The following is a 7,145-nucleotide window of genomic DNA, read 5'->3' on the forward strand; positions in this document are numbered from 1 at the left end:
CGCTCCCTCCCCGTGGGGAAACCCCATTTGGCGACGTGGTGCTTCGTCCTCCTCCTGAGGTCCGCCAGGATCCTCTCCTCCAGCTCCCTCGCCCCCCACTTTATGTTGTGCCGGATGAGAGTGTTCCTCGCCTTCCACAGTCCTTGTTTTGTGAGGGACAGTAGCAGCCCCCACAGGTCCTGTGTCCCCTTGTCCAGTCTGGTGGGTGCCAGCCCCCAGCAGAATGTACTGGTAACTGAGCACTGCATCCTTTCCCAGGAGTTGCATAATGTTGTCCATTCTGCCCCACACCACCTTGGCGAAGAGGCAGCTCCAGAACACATGCTCCTGAGTCTCCTCGACAAAACACGTGTCCCGGGGGCAATGCGGATTCCTGGTTAGCGAGTGTCTGTAGAGGACCTCTCTGGTAGCCAGTCTCTGGTGCACAGCCATCCAGTTGAGGTCCTTCAGTTGGTTGTCAAGTTCTTTGGGCTGTGTCCTTTCCCAGACTTGTCTGGGAACCTGCAGCCTTTCGTCAGCGACCAAATGCCCCCTCACCTCTTTGTACAGGGCTCTGTGGTTGGTGCAGAGCTCTGGCTGTCTCGTGGCCTCGTACCTCCTGCTCCACTTGACAGCGTGGGTGTAGAACTTCGGTCGCCTCTCTGCCTTGGGCCCAGTGTTTGACCACTGGACCAAGTGCCTCATCGGGACGGAGAGCCACAGCCTGACAAAGTACTGGTACTTGTGGCCAATGGGCTCCTGCAGCGCCCGACAGAGGTTGCAGTAGAAGATGCAGTTGAGTTTCAGGGGGAAATGTGGGACATCTCGAACCCCTTCCTCGACCGGCTGACACATCCGGTTTTCGAGTGATGTACTCGTACTTGCCGCCCCAGACGAGGCCGAAGATAATCCCTTGCAGCGCTCGTCTGAGTCTGGCCGGCAGCGGGTACACCACCGCCAGGTAAACCAAAGCCGCCAGGATGTCTGCTTTCAACACCATCACTTTCCCTGTGTAGGACAGCGACCGCGTTTTCCACAGACCCAGCTTCGCGTTCACCTTGGCGATCCTCTCGGTCCAGTTGTTGGTCTCGTTGTCCTGGCTCTGGAAGGAAACCCCCAGTATTTTGAGGGGCTCCGTGCAGAGCTCGAGACCCTCCGGCGCCGTCGTCCTGTGCTTCCAGGGCCCGAAGAACTTCAGTTTGCTCTTTCGGCGGTTGAGCTTCGACCCCGAGGCTCTGGAGTATTGCTCCATGACCTGCAGGGCCCTCCTCAACCCCCTGTCCGACCTCAGGAACAGCGTCATGTCGTCAGCGAACTGGGAGATCTTCAGGGTTTCCCCCGCGCCTCCCGGTATCTCCAGGCCGTCGATGACAGGGTCCCGTCTCACCGTCTCTGCTAAGGGCTCTTGAAGAGCAGGTAGATGATGCCCTCCCTCATGGTGTCTCCGAGTTTCCCCCGGCGGAAGATCTCCTGCGCCACTTCCACCAGATCTGCCGCCAGGGTGTCCCAGAAGCAGGTGTAGAGTTCCTTTGGGAGTCCGTCCGGCCCCGGCACCTTGCCATTCTCCATGGACAAGAGCACCGCCTTCAGCTCCTCGGCCGTGATCGGACCCTCCAAGTCCTCCCTCACCTCCTCCGGTACTCGTGCCTTCAGCTCCTCCAGAAAAGCATCGCCTGCCTCCACCTCCGTCTGCTTTTCTGAAAAGAGCTCCGTGTAGAAAGCGGTGGCCGCTTCTACCTTGTCGCTCTCGTCCAGCACTTCCTCTCCATCTCCTCGTCTCAGGCCGTGGATCACCCTCTTTTTCTGGGCTCCTCGGACCTGATTGAGTTTGCGGAGCCTCTCCTTCAGGTCCTGTGCCCGGGCTGAATTGAAGGCTCCTCCCCCGTTAGCCGAGCTGTACTCCTCCTCTAGTTGTCTCTGGAGTCGTGCAGCTTCCTTCCTCTCCCTGGCCGCCTTCCGTCTGCAGTACATCTGCGCCAGGGTTCAGGTCCTGTCCTTCACCGACTCCCACCATTCCACCATGGAGCTGTAGCCGTCTCTCAGATCGACCCAGCTTGCGTAGTCTTTACGGAACAGTGCCCTGAAGTCGTCTTCCTCCAGTATCTCCCGGTTCAGCTTCCAGTACCCAAGACCGAATGCTGGCCAGGTCAGCAAACACTTCCTTCCGGATAGAGGGTTCCGCCGGAGCATAGACGTTAATTGCTCTCAACTTCTGCCCCCTCCAGTCGATCTCTGCGACCAGGATCCTGCCCTGCACCACCGAGAAGGAGGAAACCAGCGTCAACTCTTGGTTTCCGAGGAGGATTCCCACTCCGGAAGAGTGGACCCCTCCTACGCTCCAGCATGATTCTCCCTTCGTCCATTCCCTGGTGAATGTCAGCTTGTCACTTTCATCCTTCAGGTGGACCTCCTGTAAGAAACAAACTGAGAAAGACTTTGAGGCCAGATCATGAAAGACTCTTAGCCCTCTCACGTTAGTTGTTAGAAAGGTAAGTTTCACAGTCATGATTAAACAAGTGAAAGTTGAACCTCCTCTCTTTGTGCTTACAGTGGAAAACTTGGGAGTCTACATCTGGGCACTGTTTAGCCTAGATGTAACTCCTCTCCTTGGGTGCTGGGGGGAATATGCTGGGCTCCCTCCAGGTCTCGCTGGGGACTGAAAGGTAAACATGCTGGACAGGTCCAGCCCTACCATCAGTCCCGGCTCCAGGGCGGCTTCAAAGTAATCCTCATCTTCCTCGAGGAAATTCTCCGCCACCGCTTCGGGAAGGCTTTTTTCTTTCCTTTCTCCAGGAGTTTCGGGGACCTCCAGTTGCTACTGGGCCTTGGGTGAGGGGGGCTCCACTTCCTGGGCTGCCTCTTCCTGTTGTTCCTGAGCCTCGGGGGAGGGGGGCTCCACTTCCTGGGCTGCCTCCTCCAGTTGTTCCTGGGCCTCGGGGGAAGAAAGTTCCGTTTCCTCTAGGACGAGGAAACGGTTCTCCCTTACCACTCTTTTCTTTTGTCCTTCCGAAGGTGGATCTGCCCTGCATCTCTTCTCCCGCTTTCTCTTTCCCTTCTTGCTGGGAGTTATGAGGGCCCTTCCTCCGGTCAGCCATTTTGTCCGTCGTCCTGGCGGCCATCTTGTGGCACTGGTGCGGCTGGGGGTGTGGCCTCGGCAGTTTGGTTCTCTGCGGGGGAGGTGTTACCAGTTCCATTGGTACGTAAGGGTTGTATGTGAGGACTGTGATGGTCCTCTGGTTTGTCTTCCTCATAGGCTCAGGCCTGAAATCAGAGAAACCGGGGTGCTTACCTTTTTCTCTGATCATTTTCGTTGCCTTTTCATATGAGGCGTCCGTGGCCATGTAGGCCTCCATGCATCTCTCTGCCTTGTTGTCTTGCAGGCAGTAGAGATCTCCGGCCACCAACTGCAGGATCCTTCTCAGGAAGGTAATGAAAAAGGATTTCACAGTTGGCATCGTCTCTGTTTTCTTAGTCCAGTGGAACCGGATCAGTGTCTTCTTGTCTGCCATCTGGAAAGGAGAAAAAAGAAAAAAGGAGAGAAAGAGAGAGAACAAGGTCCTGTGGAGAGGAGGGTTTAGCTGCCCTCCTAAAGGAGCAGCAAGGGAGCCCTGGCCTTTGCCCTTGTGGGCAAAGCCCAGCTAGGTGCAGGCGCAGGAGGAGAGAGAGAGGGAGCGGATAGTGCTTCCGAGTCTCGAGGAAGAAAGTAAGCACCACGGGCAGGCCACGAGTATCTATTCCCAGCCAAGAGGCCAAGGAGGCAGAGAGAGAGAGAGGGAGAGGGAGCGGATAGCGCTTCCGAGTCTCGAGGAAGAAAGCAAGCACCGCGGGCAGGCCACGAGTACCTACTCCCAGCCAAGAGGCCAAGGAGGCGGAGCAAGAGAAAGGGGGAGGGGAGAGGAGAGAGCAGAGAGAGAGAACGTTGCTGCCGGATCCCACCCAGCTCAGCTGCTGCTTGGCCTTAACCCCCTAGTCTCAACCTAGGTCGATACCAGCTCAAGCACTCTTCAGGATCTTCGATCACCTTCTAGAACTTTGGAAAGACAGGAACTACGGGCATGCCACTTGAACTTGATCTTAGCCAAAAGCCCGATAAAATTGGATTCCAGCTCACTGGCCCTGCAAAACTTAGTTCAAGACTTTAAACTCTCAGACACATATAGATGTATATATCCCACAACAGCAGGATATACATGGTCAGGGAGGAATAGCAGCTCCAGAATTGACTATTGCTTTGTCTCAGAGAGAGTGAAAGTTGTTGGGGTCACTCTTCAGCCTGTCTTCTTCTCAGATCACCAGGCTTTAGGGTGTAGAGTGGAACTCAAGGGTGGGACTGTCTTTGGCCCAGGCCTCTGGAAACTCAACACAAAGCTGCTAGAGAACGAGGGGGTAGTATCCCGCTACAAGGAGAAACTATCACAGTGGCTGTCCTTGCAGTGTCTGTATGGGTCAGTAGGAGAATGGTGGGAGGAGGTGAAGGTGAGGACAAGGGCCTTTTTCATGGCTGAGGGAAGGAAGGCTGCTGCCAGACGGAGAGGAGTGCTAGCCAGGAAACAGAGGCAGCTGCAGCGTTTCTACACGATGCTGCACAGTGGCTTCAATGTGCTTGAGGATATCGCCCTTTTAAAAAAGGACATCCGAAGCATAGCGGAAGAAAGTAGTCGAGGAGTGCTGTTAAGAAGCTGAGTGCAGTTCTTGGAAGAAAATGAGAAGTGTACTCGCTTCTTTTTCAGGAAAGTGGTAGGCTCCAAGTCTGTCATGGAAAGTGTAGTTGATGAGGAGGGAAGAGAGAGAACAGAGCCGAGTGCTATCCTCTCCTGCATCGAGGCCTTCTACTCAAGACTGTACAGAGGTAAAGGATGAAGAAATTCATTTTTTTACCTCAAAGCTAGAAAACGTTTTGAGTGAAGAAGATAGGGAAGTACTTGAGAGGGATTTGACAGTAGAAGAGCTGAGACAGGCTATGGAGAGCATACAGAAGGGGAAAACTCTGGGTGCTGACGGGCTCCCTAAGGAATTTTATTGCACCTTTTGGGATCTGCTTCAGGATCCACTAATGCTCCTTTTCGAGGAAAGCTATAAGACAGAATTGCTGCCTGACTCCTTAAGAGAAGGCACTATCTCTCTCTTGTTTAAGAAAGGAGCAAAGAATGACATAAAAAACTGGAGACCCCTCAGCCTGTTAGGTGTGGACACTAAGATCCTGTCCAAAGCCCTTTTCCTGCGCCTAAAAAATGTAGTGGCCTCACTGGTAGGGAAAGAACAGACTTGTGGCATAGCAGGACGCCTGATGAGCCACAACCTGGCCTTGTTGAGGGATGTCTGTCTGTACTCGGAGGATCGCTCCCTCCCTCTGTGCATTTTAGGTGTAGACCTAGAAAAGGCCTTTGACCGCCTAAACCGGCAGTACTTAACATCGGTACTTGAGCACATGAAGTTTGGCCCCATCATGAGAAAGTGGATTAACCTGCTATACACAGGTAGCAACAGCAGAGTAATGGTTAATGGCAATAAATCACGCCCCTTCGAAGTCTATTCAGGGGTGAGGCAGGGCTGCCCATTATCCCCCTTGTTATTCATTTTGGCTATGGAGTTCTTAGCCTGTGCCTTGCGCCAGGATCAGGGGAGGAGAGGTAAAGACATCTCTCTACATGGATGACGTCACCCTGCTCCTGTCTGACAAAGCCTCAATTAGCAGAGCTCTGCAGTGCTGTGATCGTTTTTCTTTGGCTTCCTCCGCAAAAACTAACAAATCTAAGAGTGAGATTTTTTATCAGAACTGGAGGGAGCCAAAAGAAGGACATGATCTCAGGCTGCAAGAGAAGAGAATTAAGGTCCTGGGGGTGTATTTTGGAGAAGAGATGGGAACAGTAAATTGGCAGAACAAATTGCCAATCTTAAACAAAAAACTGATGCAATGGAAGGACCGAGACCTCACCATGACAGGTAAGGTGCTGGTCATCAAAGCCGAGCTCTTGCCTGTCTTGAATTTTCTGGCTTCTACCTTCCCAATCCCACACCATGTTACGGCGGTGCTGAGGAGATTGATGTTTCAATTTCTATGGGGTGGGAAGCAGGAAAGACTCAGAAGGGAAATAATGTACAGGCCGCTACCCTCAGGGGGGAAGTCTGTCCCAGATATTGCTACGAAGCTGCTGTGCATTTTCCTGGCCTCTGTGCTGAGAGGCTTTGCAGCAGCACCTGCAGCACCTGGACTTATTTTGCCAGGCTCTGGGTAGGTAGGGAGGTGTTCAGAGTGTGGGGTGTCAGACCCAAGCTGGATGTCCCACTCTCTGACACATGCCCTGCAATTTATGGGACAGTTAAAAGTTTTCTAAGATCTCACCCAATTGGCCATATTCCCCTCCGAGATGTCAGCGTCCAAAAACTGGAAGATTTCGTTGCACCCCAGAACAATAGGCAGACCCCTGTGGGCATTTTAACATCAGCCCAAACAAGGAAGGTGTGGAAACACACATCCTCTAAGTTTCTGTGCAACATTCACAGAGATTTAGCCTGGAGTGTCGTCCACCAGTGCTTACCGGTACGAACTTTCTTAGTTCTTAGGCCTCACCCCCAGCCCTCGCTGCGTTAGGGTGGGCTGCGGCGAGGAGGAGACTGTGACCCATCTCCTGTGGTCCTGCTTTTTTGCTAAGGCCTTCTGGGCACAGTTTGAAGATTGGTTGCAAGCTCTCTCGCCCCAATTTACCCTGACCGCTGCTTTCGTCATATACGGCATCTCTCCTGTCAAACTTCCTCCTGACGTGTTTGACAGGATCTGGGCCGTGGTGAACAGTGGGAAAGACGCCCTGTGGAGAGTGAGGAACATGGGGCTGTTCAAAGGCATCGAGGTCCCAGTCAAGGCAGCAGGTAGCCTGGCCCTGTTCATCACCCGAGAGAACTATTACCTCAGAGATCTGTGGAGAGAAGGGAGGGAGGAAGCAGAAAATCTGTGGGAAATAGAGAGCATAGGTCAATATCTCAAGAAACTGTGAAAAACATTATCATGTTTAAGTAAAGAATGTGATTTGCTTCAGAAAAAAGAAATTGTTGCTATGTAACTGGTACCGTGTCAAAATGTAATAAGATGTGATCATATATACTGTTTTAAGTATGTATATTAATGTAAAGCATTTGTGATGCCCTGTATTTGATTGTGAAAAGGAAAT

The sequence above is a fragment of the Lepisosteus platostomus genome, chromosome 5 (assembly GCF_059453375.1).
Source record: "Lepisosteus platostomus isolate fLepPlt1 chromosome 5, fLepPlt1.hap1, whole genome shotgun sequence".
Classification (NCBI taxonomy): Eukaryota; Metazoa; Chordata; class Actinopteri; order Semionotiformes; family Lepisosteidae; genus Lepisosteus; species Lepisosteus platostomus.